This window comes from Vidua macroura, chromosome 1, assembly GCF_024509145.1.
Source record: "Vidua macroura isolate BioBank_ID:100142 chromosome 1, ASM2450914v1, whole genome shotgun sequence".
Lineage (NCBI taxonomy): Eukaryota > Metazoa > Chordata > Aves > Passeriformes > Viduidae > Vidua > Vidua macroura.
In genome coordinates, this window is record NC_071571.1 from 71308103 (window position 1) to 71322799 (window position 14697).

Genomic DNA, 14697 nt, shown 5'->3' on the forward strand with positions numbered 1-14697 from the left:
AGATTGCATAGGAAGGCTACAGCAGTCCAAGGTCTTGAACCTTGGGTCTCATGTAGTCCATATGGAGGTGTTAATCACCATGTCTTTCCTCCTCTCCAACAGGTTCTTTTTAAGAATTACCATCATTAAAAGAGAGAAGAGTTACGTCCCATTATAAAGTACACAACCAATCATATAGCCCAAATTTAATGCATAGCAGCCACTTGCATCAGCCTGCCAGCAAGCTTGTGTGACAAAGAATTATTCAGAAGATGGCAACGGGCCCAAACTGGCAAATGCCTTTGAAATCAGAAGCTGCAATTACATATGCCTTGGTTTGGGATAATTAGCTAAATACGGGTCTCTTCTTGGAGAGAGATACTTTCCAGCGAACTGTGTGTTTGACTTAAACAACAACTATGAAACACAGTAGAGCCCAGGAAAATTATGGTCTCTCCCTCTTCCCGGGTCTAGCTTTTCCAGCTTCGTCCCTCATCCTGGACTGCCCAGCATGACAGCAGCACGTCTGTCTGACTCCATACACACATTGCCATCCTGTGGCCAAGTCCTGCCAGCACAAGTCACTGTCAGCAGGAGGCAAAAGAAATTTCTGGGAACCCAAGGCTGCTACTTCTAGAAAAGGAAGGTGCCACATAGCACAAGAAGCACAGGTCTTTACAGTAGCCATAGACTTAAGATAGCAAAAGCAAAACCTTTTTTAATCTTGTAGTTCAAGGTGCAGCTGGATTTATGATTCAGGAGACTATTGAAAAACATCTGAATAACCACAGAAACTCAGAATCATTTAGGCTGGAAAAGACCCCCAAGATCATTGAGTCCAATGACAGATCCCCACTGTGTGAATGAGACAGCACTAAGTCCCACGTCCAGTCATTTCTTGGACACCTCTAAGGATGGTGGCTCCACCACCTCCTTGGGCAGCCCATTCTGATGCTCAAGAAGCCTTTGCATGCAGGCATTCTTCCTGATGTCCAGCCTGAACCCCTTGGTACAGCTTGAATCTCTGTCCTCTCACCCTGTCACTAGCTGACTGGGAGAAGAGACAAGCCCCTCCATGCTACAACCTTCTTTCTGGTCGCTGTAGACATAATAATAATAATAATAATAATAATAATAATAATAATAATAATAATAATAATAATAATATGCAGGTAATGAGAATAGGAGCTTGAGGGAAAGGGAACATCAAGCTCCAAGATCTTCAGCAAAAACAGAAGTAGACAATACTGAATTGAGCCCACATGGAACATCAGGGAATAAAAACTAATTGGGAAATGTAAACACAAAGGAAAAGCCTCAACATGACAGATGACCAAAAAGCCCCTGGAAATGTGACCCCCCCCCCCCACCCCCACACACCAGGAGGCAGTTGGAAGGAGGGCATGACTTGGTTAGGGTGAGTGATAGGAGAAAGAAAGCAGAGCCTGAGGGTCGCTGGTCCTTTTCAGAAAGTTACCCTGGGTGTTGCATCCAGCCTTCCATGGCAAGGGAGATCTCCAATTTTAGTAAGGCTGTGTTTTGGTTGCCTAATTCTTCTGGCCTGCATGGAGGAGGCAATATTCCCCTTGCAACTGCTTAGGAAGGCAAAAGGAAAATGTTGATTAGCACTTAACAGAGGAAGTGGCTTATTTGGCCTGATTATAATCATGGGAACTTTGTTGCCTCTGCTCCAGTGACCACATTGGTAGCATTAACTGGAAAGCTAAGTAACTGGTAAGGAAACTGCTGAACTGAGCTTAGTCTGATACTGCTTGTGTAATTCGCCTTGAGAGGACATATAAGGAACATCAGCTTACTTTATACATCATGCCCTTGGTGGCTTTCCCCTGAAAAAAAAAAGCCATTTTATAGCTCCTTATTGGGTTCAAAATGTGCCTTTCTTTCCCCTGCTTGGGTGACTGCTTAGACACTGATAAGGTTTCAGCAGGGTTGTCTGAGAGCAAACTGTGGTCCTGGAATGTGCTATCACCACTAAATATCCTGAACTAGAGAATTTTATCTAGAGAGATATTTCTGGGCAAGGGATTGGGGTGTGTGTCTGTCTGTGTGAGTGTGTAATGGTATTTTCATAACTGACATGTTTTTATGGTTGTATTATTAAATACTGGAATGCCAAAGTGAGATTTTTCTGTTAAATTAACAGCTCCAGTCAATGTACTTATCAATTAATAGCATTCACCATAGCATGGGCTGGAAACCCTTCAGCACGGGCTGCTAGAGCTTTTCCAGGGTCTGCTTACACACCAGCGTAGAGCAGCCCAAGGACTGGTTTAGGTCATGCTTTACACTTCTTTTCAGTGGTGCATTTTAGTGGAGACTACCAAAGCTCATTAAAGCACCATGTGGGAAAATTATTCTTTTGGAAGATGCAAATAGAAAACAATAATTAGAAGGTAACAGAATACTGGTCCACTTAGTGCTGAAATAGACACATTGGGCTTAGGAGCACCAAATAAAATTACCCTGAAAAATATCCACATAATCCTCCCGTCTTCTCTTTCTTTTTAGATAAGAGTTGGGCAGAATATTCCAGGGATTTAAGGCATCATTTGTTTACATGGTCATATTTTAATCATCTGCAAGAAGCTAAGGTTACACAACCCCAGCACTCAAACGATCCCCTACCTTGCTGTTTATAGGAAGTGGGGCCTGACATTCATAACGTTCCCGGGCTGCTCCAAGGGGACAGGAGAAGAGGACTGGGGAGGAGGAGGAGGAGGAGGAGGAGGAGGGAGGAAGAGAGGAGGGAAAGGTCAGCTCTCTTTTTAAGCATTTCTGAGCTTGCTGGAAGCTTTCAGCGTGTGGGTGGTAGGTGTATCGGCTGACATGGGGAAGTGTAAGCGTGAAGCTGGCCACCCAAGACCTCAGGGTCACTGCTGACACTCCAGATCTCTGAGCTGGGGAAGGCACCTGCTCTCTTGCCAAAACAAACCATCTCCTGCTATGGGCATACTTGAAAAGACCTGCTTTTGTCAGCCCAGGGGGAAGAGGGAAAGGGAGGGGGAGAAGGGGGAGGAATTAGAGGGATGTGGGGGCTTTTGGTTTTACTTAAACAGTCTCAAATATCCAGTTTACAATGCAGCGATGTTCTTCAGAATTTATTAAAGGGTGGGGGGGTTGGGGGGGAGAAAGGAGCTGAGGAGACTTGACTCCAGATCTGGTGAGCATTAATATGCATCGTGGTAGAATTTCATGAGGCAAGCGAGTTTTGTAGCCCTTGCTCTGGTGGTCCTCTGCTGACAGGATTTCAAGCCGCTATTTGTTATCTTTAGGCCTGATAAGTACATCTGGTTTTGATTCAGGTGGCTGTGAGCTTGTCTTAGAGTTGAAAAGAGTGCTTTGCTCAAATTGAATTTTCTCACAAATTTCAAACTGGGATGAGAACCAGAAGAAGCTGGGCCCTGTCACACAAAACTCCCGTTTTACTTGCTTGGCCCTTGGGCTCGTAAAAACCTGGCACAAATCAGTTTCACCTGTTTGGCTAAGTGAGTACATGCTAAAAGTAATAAAGCTATTAGTGCAATCAGATATTTCTCTGCATGTGTTCTGATGTAAAAAGAAAAAAAAAAGGAAAAAAAAAAAGAGAAAGAAAGCAGGGAGGTGAACTTTTCTCAACCCTGCTTGTCACATATCTCCTGTGTCCCTGTAAATTAGTTGCAGAGAGGCTGCTGCCAGTTCTCCACGCCTTTCTGCCTGGGCATAGTACAGGCTGGCAAGAAGACCTGGCTGTAAAGAGCTATTCAGCTCCATCACCCTCCCTAGAAACGCACTTGAAGTCACTGTCCGAGGTAAAGAGGAGCCAGACTACTTTTGTTCTTTTCATACTTTCCAGCTCTCTTTGTAGAAATACCAGCCTTGTCCACTTCTAAGCAGCACAACCCCAGCTGCCTCTTCAGCACCTGGGTATCCTGAGTCCTCCTGCTCCTCTTATCACTTCCAGCAAGAGGACAGGATTTGGGTGATTAGCTCCTGGGATGTGTTTGAAATGACACACTTCTGACACTGTTTCCCAGTGCAGTCTATCATCATGTCCTCACAGCCAGTGTCTTTTGTGACTTATAGGAAAGACTCTGATAAACCTCGAGAAGAAAAATTCAGAGGCTTCTGGCCCCTCACACAGACCAGTGGCATCTTAAATTAACCATGCTCTGGCAACACATTTTATTACCCATAAATTTGTGGCATTCCAGTGCTGTCTCCTGCTCACCTGAGATGCTCTGTAAAACACTCTGGGAGCCTGCTGAGCAGAAGACACCATAAAACCACACTCTGTGACTCTTCACCTTGCCTTTGTCTACGGTCCACTTGAGGAACCTGTAGGGCAAAATATGGAGCACTTTTTTTTTGTTTTACTATCTATTTTCCAGGTGCCTGAATTCCATTTTTGTTGTACTTTGCCAATCATTTTTCCTTGCAGTGGCATCTCTTATGTCTCATTTAACAAGAAGTTTCACCTGCCATGAAGCTTAACAAATTACATTTGTGACTTATATTTGTCATGCCGTCTAAATGTAGATAGCCTTACCTTAACAAAATTAATCAAAGAAGTGCCTAAAATAATAATCCTCACACAGATATCATTAAATTCCGTCAAAGCAACTCCCTATCCTAGGTCTGAAAAAATTAATAAAAGAATGACACTGTTGGCGTTTTTCATAAGTATTTCTCCATATTTTCCAAAACTATAATGAAATAAAAATATAAAACATCTGTATACCTTCTTGCAGAGAAAGGTGTCTTACTTGAGGAAAAAAAATTACTGAATTTCCCTTAGAATGTTTTATATGTTAGCATGTTGAAAAAAAAAAGCTGAATATTCCCTCTCCTAAACCTGTAACACAAGAGAACTGTCTGCGTTCTGATATGAAAGGTCAAGAGAAGGCTAATAGCTATGACACCCATTTCCTCCAATATTCAATAGCTAATTTTTAACACACTAATTCATGTACTCTTTGGGGTTCTAAAAAGAGACACCCTCTTTGCAAACACCATCTGTGTACTCAGGGTGTGAGAGGAATTCACTTTTGAAGTGCTGTGTAATGTAGGTAGCACACCTTGCTATTCTGACTGCTCCTGTGGAGCGAGCATTTCGCACAGCTCCCAACTGCATGAGTGACCCCCCAACAAAGGATGTTGGCATGAACACTGGCCATAAATAAGAGGAGCTAAATGCTAGAGCCAAAGTCTTTCTGTCCATCCAAACCAATTATTTTTGGGAACCATTTCTGTGAGTGCCACAATCTCAGGCAAGCCAAGGGAGATGGAAAGCCATGGAGTATTCATGTTCTCCTTCCATCACTTCTAGGCCCCTTGGGTGCTTTAGAGCATCTGAAGAACCTCTTCTCATAGTCTTCATGGATTTATGGGGTTCCCTACTGCAGCTTTTGACAAATGGAGACTCTGACATGTTTGTGGGATCCTCAGCCTCCTGAATACAATTTCTTAGAGATGGGACTAAGGCATGGGTCTTATTCCCGTATGTAGGATGGCAAGAATCATGACAGCATTCTTTGTGACTGGGTAGTATAAAACTTATTGCTGATCTACACACTTGTGCTCTGAACACCTCCTCCCAGCTGTTCTTCAGACTTCCAGTCCAGCTTTCCCAAAGTCTAAGCAAATGCAGCTTCTTATCTTTCACCCACTTCTGACATCCTGCCTTGTCTTTGCACCCGACCTACCGAAATTCTCCTCATTCTTGCGGTGTTTCTCTAGGCTGCGAATCACAGAAAAGAATGGGAAAAATCAAAAAAGAAAACAGTCCTAATTTCTACTTTTGGGATGCTCCCCTCCACCCACACTGGGCCTGTTTAGGTGCCTGTGAACACAGCAAGGCCCTTTCTAAGCTGACAAAGTTCACACAGGGTAGCAAAGCCAGCTCACCACAAGGTCACCATCAAATCAGCATCAGCAGTGTTTCTTGGCCCTTCCGCATGATCTTCAGGGAATAGACAGAGCAAAGGGAAAGTCATTGAGTTTGGGGATTTTTGCCTTCCAAGTCATGGGCACAAGTGTCTGCAGCTGAAGAGCAGCAGGAGGAAGATCAGAGCATTGGTCACCATGGGCAGGTGAGACAAGGAAAGGATAAAGCCCTGAAGCAAGTCACTGCCCCTACACCTGCAGGATCTGGAGATCACAGCAGCAGAGTAACATGGAGTGGTTCATTCAGCTTTTGTGCTGCAGCTGACACAACTCCACCAACCACAATTTGTCACCTGCCTTCTCTCATTCTAATGCTCACATCAGTTCAGAACAATTTTTCCTAACTCCTTTCTGTTTTCTCAGCTAACTTCTAAGAAGGCAGAATTCATTTAAAACCCAAAATCTCAGTACTATGCTGTTTTTTCAGTAAGCTGGTTTACAGTGACGTATACTTTTCCTCTTTACCTTTCTCATCTTTCTTTCCACCAAATATTTTGCAACAGCCAGAGTCTAACAATAAAGGCAAAATATTTAAAGTACCTAGGACAAATCCTCAACTCAACTTATTTAAACTGGTTGAAATACATTACATCCACAGACAGCACCTATAAGCAGTAAGAACATAAAAACTTCAGTAGAAAAACATTTTAAAAATTAAAGAATTTAACAAAATAGGTTGGAATAAAGTAGTTTTTTAGAGGTTCTGTTTTCTAGGTTTTCTCTCTACAAAATATTGTGCTTTTTATCTTTTGCTCTTTATATATCACACAAGTTTTTGTGTGTAATTCTGCAAATTTTGAATATATATATATAATTTTATATATATTACTTTTTATTTTGTACACATTTTTGTTCAATAAAATAAAAACAGGAAAGGAAAAGATCTGGTTTAATAGATTAGAAAGATAATGGAAATGGCAGGATACATGATAAGTGCAGAAAGAGTGAAAAATATATTTGTTTATTCTGTGGAGGAATACATGTCAGTAGTATTACACAGATTTTTTTTGAGTAGTTTTAATTCAAGGAAGTGGAAAAAACTTCCCTTTTTTAGAAACCATCCTTTTTCTTCTTTTTCCCCCCCCAGAAATCCACAGAATTTAAACCTCCACAGTGATTTTACTCCATTTTTGAAACAGATCTTTAAGGGTAAACACAAAGATAATTACTTTTTGAAATAGGATTGGTGTTCAAGCAATTTATAATATTTAAAAGGTGTGAAGTAAATCAGAAGTGAGTTGTGGGAAGAAATTACCTATTTGTACAGCATTAGATAGCCAGCAAGTCAGATGATTGTTTGTTTACCATACATCTCTTTCTGTGGAAAAATGGCAATGAATAATTTTATATTTTTAAGTTAGAAAACACTGCTACAACAAAAAACACTTATTCAAAAGTCAGCAAATTTTAAGGTATAACAGAGAAGAAAAGGTAGAAGGAAATGGATTTTAGAATGTATTTTGTTTGGTTTCTTCAAGAATGGTGTACTCTTGTGGTCTGAGGAATGTCACGATCTTTCAGCTAATTTAATTTCCTATTTAATTTTCTTAGACCTCAACCACAGAGTGTGATTCAGTATGTGTTTTGTTTATGGATTATGCTAGAAAATATCATCCTATCACTTCTAGAGACTTTTATTAGTATAGATCCCTTTTTCCTCCAAACCAGCTGATCTTTACAAATGTTTGATTTTTGCCATTGACTTAGATGAGACGCACAGCCAATTAGCAACCTTGGTCCCCTAGTTTTGTGCTCAGAAACAGCTAACCTTGCTGGAGAGCTCTGTGAAAAAATTGTTCGGACTATTCAGGTATTTAATTGATCCATATCAATACACTAAATCAGAAATGTTTGTGTGAGATACTGAGCTACATTTCTCATAAAGGGGAGCAGCCTTATCAACCTCAGAAGCACAGGTGAGAGTGAAACCAGGGTATCCCAACCTCACCTATGTTCTTTGTAAAAGGTATGGAAAAGATGTGCTGCAGATACACAAATTTTATCCAGTTCCTAACACTGACCCCTGCTTTAGTCCATTCTTGCTGTTGCTTTGACTTAAAAAATATATGTGTGTATATTTTTCTCCCTAGCCTGTCCTTTGCATGCCCTCTATTCTAGCTGTGCTGAAGTATTCCATGAAAGCACCAACCAAAACCAGGCTTCCTCTTTGACGACTCCCAGCTTACCTGGAGTAAGCTCCTGGGTATTGGTAAGAGATTTTTTTCCACACTTGGGAATGTGTATAATTCAGAGAAACCATCAAGGAACACCTGCATATTTACCCTGTAAGCCACATCTGAAGACTTCACTGGTCAGCCTTGGGACTCTAATTCATGTAGGACTGGCATGCCTGTTGCAGATGAGAAGAAAACAATCTCAGAATGTTTTTGCCATCCTGTATGTTGGGTGGGTTCGTCTTTGCACGAGCAAACCTCTCCCTTGGTGCAACTTCTAGAGGGGCACAGAAAGCCAAAGTGGGATTGGTGAGGGTTTACCTTAAAATACCATGCTGTAAACTGTTCAGCAGCTGTTCAGCAGCTCCTCCATCAGGCAAAGGGTGAATGGAGGATTCAGACTCTCTCAGTCTGAAAACCCCATCTTTACTTTGTGAATCAGGGCACAGGAAAATTTATAAATGCCAGATTTAAAGCCAGATGGAACACCACTGCTGTTGTAGCCTGACCTCGTGTGTATGTTACAGGACAACCTGACTCAGCAGTGTTATTACAATGAAACAACTACTTTTTTCATTATACTTAGGACACTCCTCCCTCACCTCCAGAAGAAAGTTAAGCATATTAAAAAGGCTGTTGTTCTCACAAGTCCTTACACAGAGTGCACAAAGTGCAGTACAGGCTGGAGAGAGTTAAAGATAGAGAAGTTTCTTACCATTCATGTGTTCAAACAAAAAATATTTGCTGATGTTTTTTTTATGGCACTCAGCTCTTTACACTGTTATTTTTGCAATGCTACAAAAATCAAGCATAGAGAGACCAATAGTGAAAACAGTCTGTCACATATATACTTTGAAGCAATAAACAGCCCCTTGAAGTTAGTGGCCTGAGTATGCCCAGAGACAAAGCAACTGAGGGTTTAAAAAGTTGAAAACTTGGGTCCTAAGAAAGTTTGGTAGATTTTAAATCCAAACAGATTCCAACCAACCAGTCTACAAAAACCTGACTGTCATCTGGGGGCAGCCAGAAGAGGAGTAGTGGAATAGTATAATTTGTGCACTATAAACCTGTCTGGGTATTTCTGGCACTATTGTTAAATTAAAGTTATATTAAAATGAAACACTTCACCATTTAGCTTTCTGTCTGCCTGGCAGGTTTTGCACCATAAACCCAGTTGGAGAAAATTGGCCTATTTAAATTGGTCATTGGATATGGCATTTCTGCACCATCAAGAAAATGGCTGCACATTTTTTTAATTGTTTCCCTTGCATATAATTTTTAAGCAATCTTGTAAAAATGTTTTCCTTGTTTCACTCTCCACTGAATTAAAAATGCAGATGAATAGCTGCCAGCTGGCCTATGTGATAGTCATTCCAACAGGCAGCAGTGAGAAAGTATGAAGTGGTTTTTGGAAGAACTACCTTTTTTTGCAAAATGCACTAGACTGTGCATAGCTTGAAAGAGGTGCTTCTTATTCCCTGCAGACCACTTCCTCCGGCTTGGGAAGAAAGAAGAATTTCCTAACCGGTGAGCATAAAGGATAAAAACAGTGTGACATCTTGCATGTACTGCTTGGGATCTGCTCTGCAAGTAAGCAAAATGTTGCTATTTTGTTGAAATTTAAGTGACTTATGTTCTCCAAAAATCTTAGCTGGGCATTAAGACAGAAATCTCTTGTTGCTGTAGGCTTGCGTGGTATTTAATCCTCTCCCCATCCCCTCCAAACTCTGCCTGCCTCACCAGCACACACTTGCACACATGTATCCGATGATTGCCATGTCGCTGCTTGGTTGTAGTACTTTCTTAGGGGACTGGGGGAGTCACAGTTTCCTGGAAGACTTCATTATGCTGGCACACAAAAAGGTATGAGATGTATGGAAAGCAAGAACAACCACCAAAACACTTTGTGCTGCCAGTTCATCAGATAAAATCTGCACAAAAAGGTACCAGTGCTTCTGTTCTGTCGCTGGAAGAGAAAGAATGGAATTAAATTCGCACTGGAGCTGCACTCCCTGCTGACATCTCTAGAGCTGTAGAAATTGAAGAGATAAGGAGATTGCATTGTATCAAAACATAATAGTTTTCAAAATGCAAAGTTAAAAAAAAAAGTTTCATCAGATGAAACAGAAAAATAAAAAAAAAAGGATGATCAGAAGTGAATGGAAGCAGGACAGTGACATGGTGTGACTGAAGGAACCGCCTTTAGAAGGGGGGGTTAGAGAAGGCCCCTGCCCTGCTCCACCCACCCCCTGCCTGTGGGGCACAGAAGCTCCCTGGGGCCCCCAGGGCCACCAAACAATTGCTGGCTTGTTGTAGGGAATGGCTGCTCAGGCCGCCAGGCCCAGCTGGATCAACACTCCCTGCTCCCAGACTGGCCTGGGGAGCTCCTCCACTGGGTAACGCCAGGCAAACCTACAGGAAATGTGAATAAATGAAGGGTTTTAGCAAAAAAAAAAAAAAAAAAAAAAACACCAAAAAATAAAATGCCTCATAAATAACTTAAATAACTTTCCACTCATTGTGCTGCTCAATGTAGTGCTCATTCTATGCTTTCAGCTTTCAGACAGCCCAAAAGACATGCACACCTGGAGATAAATCTCAATCTTGACCTCAGCAGAAAATCAGGAACCTCAAACTGATTTGTAGGAGACACTACCACATAGGAATATCTCCCTGCTCTGCCCAGCTTCTTCCCCAGTGAAGTGGATGGATTGGTGGGCGAGCACAGTGCCCACAGAGGACACCTCTGTCCCAGGGCTCTGCCTTCAGCACATCAGGGCTTTGCTCAGGAGCTCCCAGCCTGCAGAAGGGGCACCATCGATTTGATCTACATTTCATGAAACTCCACATGGCAGTTGCAAGAGGTTCCACAGAAATACCAGCAAAACCTGGAAAAGACACCTTTTTATAACAATCTTGTCTTGCTTCTGCTTTTAAGGATTATGTTTCTTTCAGTGTGCTCTGGACTGTGTCATCTGGCAAAAGCCGGCTTTATCTAGATCTAATTGTTTTCTCAATTAAGCCCAGAGAGGGAGATTTTGCCTCTTGGATTACCAAGCTCATTTTAAGAAGATAATTTAGTGGCTTAATTTAGTGACATTAAAATTAAATTTTAACTTCAGTTTTTGCCCCCATGCTGAGTCGTGTAATGAATAAGTTGCCTCCTGGGAGGAGTAAATTTCTCTCCTGTTTTTCCTTAGTGGAAAAGACACTAGGAAGGAGGGAAGTAAGAGGTGAGTTGAAAAAAATTCATCTTTTTATCTTTGGACTCAAATTCATGAATTAAGACTAGGCTAATAAAAATACAGGGTACTCTTGACACCCCAGCATGTAATCAAGTGCAAGATCTTCCTGCTACCACCAGGCTTCTAGTGCCCAAAGAAAGCTGTGAGGAATAAAACAAGCGGTGAAGATATCTTTTACCAGTTTGGGAAACACAGCAGCCTGTAATTTTCTAGTGTTAAACTGGGTAGACTGAGGCATGGGCAGCACATTCCCCTCTTTCCTGGTTTCACCTGTGAAACTGATGGGCCTGTGAAGGTCCAAGTGGATAGGCAGATCTGCTTGCTCCCTGTCACACCAATGGCCTCTAAATGCAGAAGAAGAACATCAGTTAGCTGCCTTGGGCTATTCAGCTTTACCTCTTTCTTCTTTAGGTCCTGTCACCTGCTCTCCTTACACAATCTCCTCCATCCCTTTCAGGGTTCTCAAAATTGCCAGCTTTCCAGCAAGCCTCCACACAGCAGCCAACAGAGAAGTCCTGCCCCCTATATCTCTACCAGCACAGAGAAATCCTGTGGGCAGCTGGGCATCCTTGCAGAAATGCTGCTCCTCCAGACAGGCTGCTCAGTAGTCACTTAAAGTTAATAATTTCACTTTGCACAATGTCCTGGAAGTTTCCAGTCTCAATATGCTGCTAAGCAACCAAATCTTATGTTAATCTCTGCTGTGGTGGATGACTTTTAATGTTTATGAAAATCAGGGTCTGGGTGAGGCAGGCAGAGGTCTGGGGGAGCAAGCCAAGAGAGCAGCACAACCATCTGCTTTTCACAGAGAGTTTTAAGGGAACTTATCCTGTTATAAGTTATTTTTCTGGATCTAATTTAGATCCCATTCCTTGTGCTTTTCACAGAAAAATCTGTTGACTGCAGCTGAAGTCAATATGAAATTTGTTTCACAAGAATGTTAGGAACATTGAATAGGGCCTTTTGTTCCCATATTAATTTTTATTTTTCAAGACATACAGTGATACTTTATAAACAAATGACAATTCATCTTTAGAAAAAGCTGGTGAAGGATCGAAGTACCAAAAAATTTGTTAGAATCTCTTAAAGAATGGCAATTACCTTAATAAAACTAACACCTGAAATTAAGTAATGTGGTTCTATTAGCACTGCTATCAAAGCATTAGTAAACATGCAAGAGACAATTATTCTGTGAAGCATACATTGTTCTCCAAGTTTGAAAATAGAGGATTGGAGCAATGATGAGAGATTGGGCAATGATAATTTTTTAAAATGCAATTCAGAAAGTTTAGATGATTCACTTCTTTCCTTAGCTTAATAGCTACATATATTTTTAAAATAATAAGACTACTCTCAATGTCTGCCTTGCAGAACTACTAGCAATTTTGTCTTCCTAAAAGACAAATTCCTTCTTGCCTTTAAAATATGTGCCTCATCACATACCCGTTTATTCCTCACTCTAGGTCATACACAAATGTTCCTTTTCACATCTCATCTCTCCCACAAACAACCCCTCACTTGTAACTCAGATATTGATATAAAGAACAACAGTGCAACGACAAAGCAGGTTTTTCTTGATGCCAAGAGTAAAAAACATTCTAAAAATTCCATCTAAGGAATATAATAAATTTGGTCATTTATACATTCTAATAGTTTAGAAATAAAGGCAATTCTATATTCATATTTAATATATTCACATTTAAACATAAACCTTATTTCACATCTGAGTATTAACTGAGATTTTTAGTATTTTCTAGTTGAAAAATTAAAAAATTAAATCTTTCAGGACCAAATCTATTTTTTTTTTTTACTAAGATTAAAAGGTTATTGCCTCAAGAATAATCTTTAAGACTTTTCCTTCATATTTTTGCTTCTCATCTACTTGTCTGGTCCTACTTAGAACCAATTGTACTTTTTCCCTAGGCATGCTTCTAGAAATGATACCCATAAACACAAAAGTTATACTTTAAAATTGAGAGTCTAATGCTCTTTGCTAATTTAAGGCTTCACTGCGAAGGCTGAACCCTGTTCAGGTTGAGTGCTGCACAGAAAAAAAGCAGGCAAAAATTTCATCTCCGATGTGAGTCTTCAAAGGAGCCCCAAAATTATTCTGTCCCATAAGTGCGGCTGTCGAATCAGTAGTGGTGGGTTGAGAGGTGCAGTGAGGCCTCTGAAATGCTTTTTAAATATTTTTACAAGAAATGGAGAGATTATGTCCTTGAGAATTCCATATGCCTTGCTGAGGGCTCATAAATAAACAGCTTTCAGGATAATGTTTCACACTTCAGCAAACTCAAGAAAGGAGAATATGTTACTCCAATGATTTCTAAGGAAAAGTGTTCCTCACAGAGTCCTTTAAAATACAGCAGTGCTTTCTGTCAAGTTTTGCCTCCATATGACTGTGTTTCCTTTGGTGTGGATTAATTATCTGTATTTTTCAGTCTCTTCAGCCACCCTAGACACATATGTACCTATAATTTTATTACTGAGTTTTCAGTGTTTGCTGGTTCTACTCTCAATCTTCTCCTAAAGTGTTTCTCGAAACTCTAAACACTTCTTTTCTTGTTTTTGCTTGGTTTGGGGATTTTTTGGCATGTTGAGTTTGTGGTTTTTTACAACATTTACTGTTTCTCTCAAGTTTGAATTTGCATCTCCATCAGTGGCAAAATATGCACCATAGTCACAGATCACGCACACATCTGTTCCCACTGGGTATGAACAAGAATATTCCAACGAAATAGGTACCTTCTCATTAACTCACAGTTTAAGCAACATTTACAGGGAACACCACAGAAAATCCCTACCACAGAATCTGCTAATTGCCTGCTTAGGTTTTGTCCCAAATATTTGATTTATCCAGTAACAAGATAAAAAGGGTTTAAGTCTCACCTTGCTCTATAATTTGAGAAACCTCTGTGCTGGGCATGATGATCTCTCAGTGCAGTGGGGGCTCTTCTTAGGGCTCTCAGCTATGACTTCTGAGTGACTTCTATCAACTTTAGCATATTCTAAATCAAGTTGAAGTTATGAGTCCTGTTTTTCTTCACTGCATACTGCTGCTCCTAAGTGGGATTTCCTGATAGCTTCTCAGCTTCTCATTCAGGCTACCTGTGAAACACACAAAAGCATGCAGTATGGATCAGCTGGCCTCTCTTTTCCCTTAAGATGAAAATTAGCAAAAAATAGGAACATTTCTGATCGAAATCAAATGCTTCATATACAAAGGAGAAAAGTCCATGGCAAATAAATGTGACAACACATGTGACAATATGCTGTTTTGTCTTAGTCTTTCTCTTCTGCTGCTTCCAGTTTTACCTCCTGGAATTTAAAATCTATTCAAACTATGCTGTCCTATT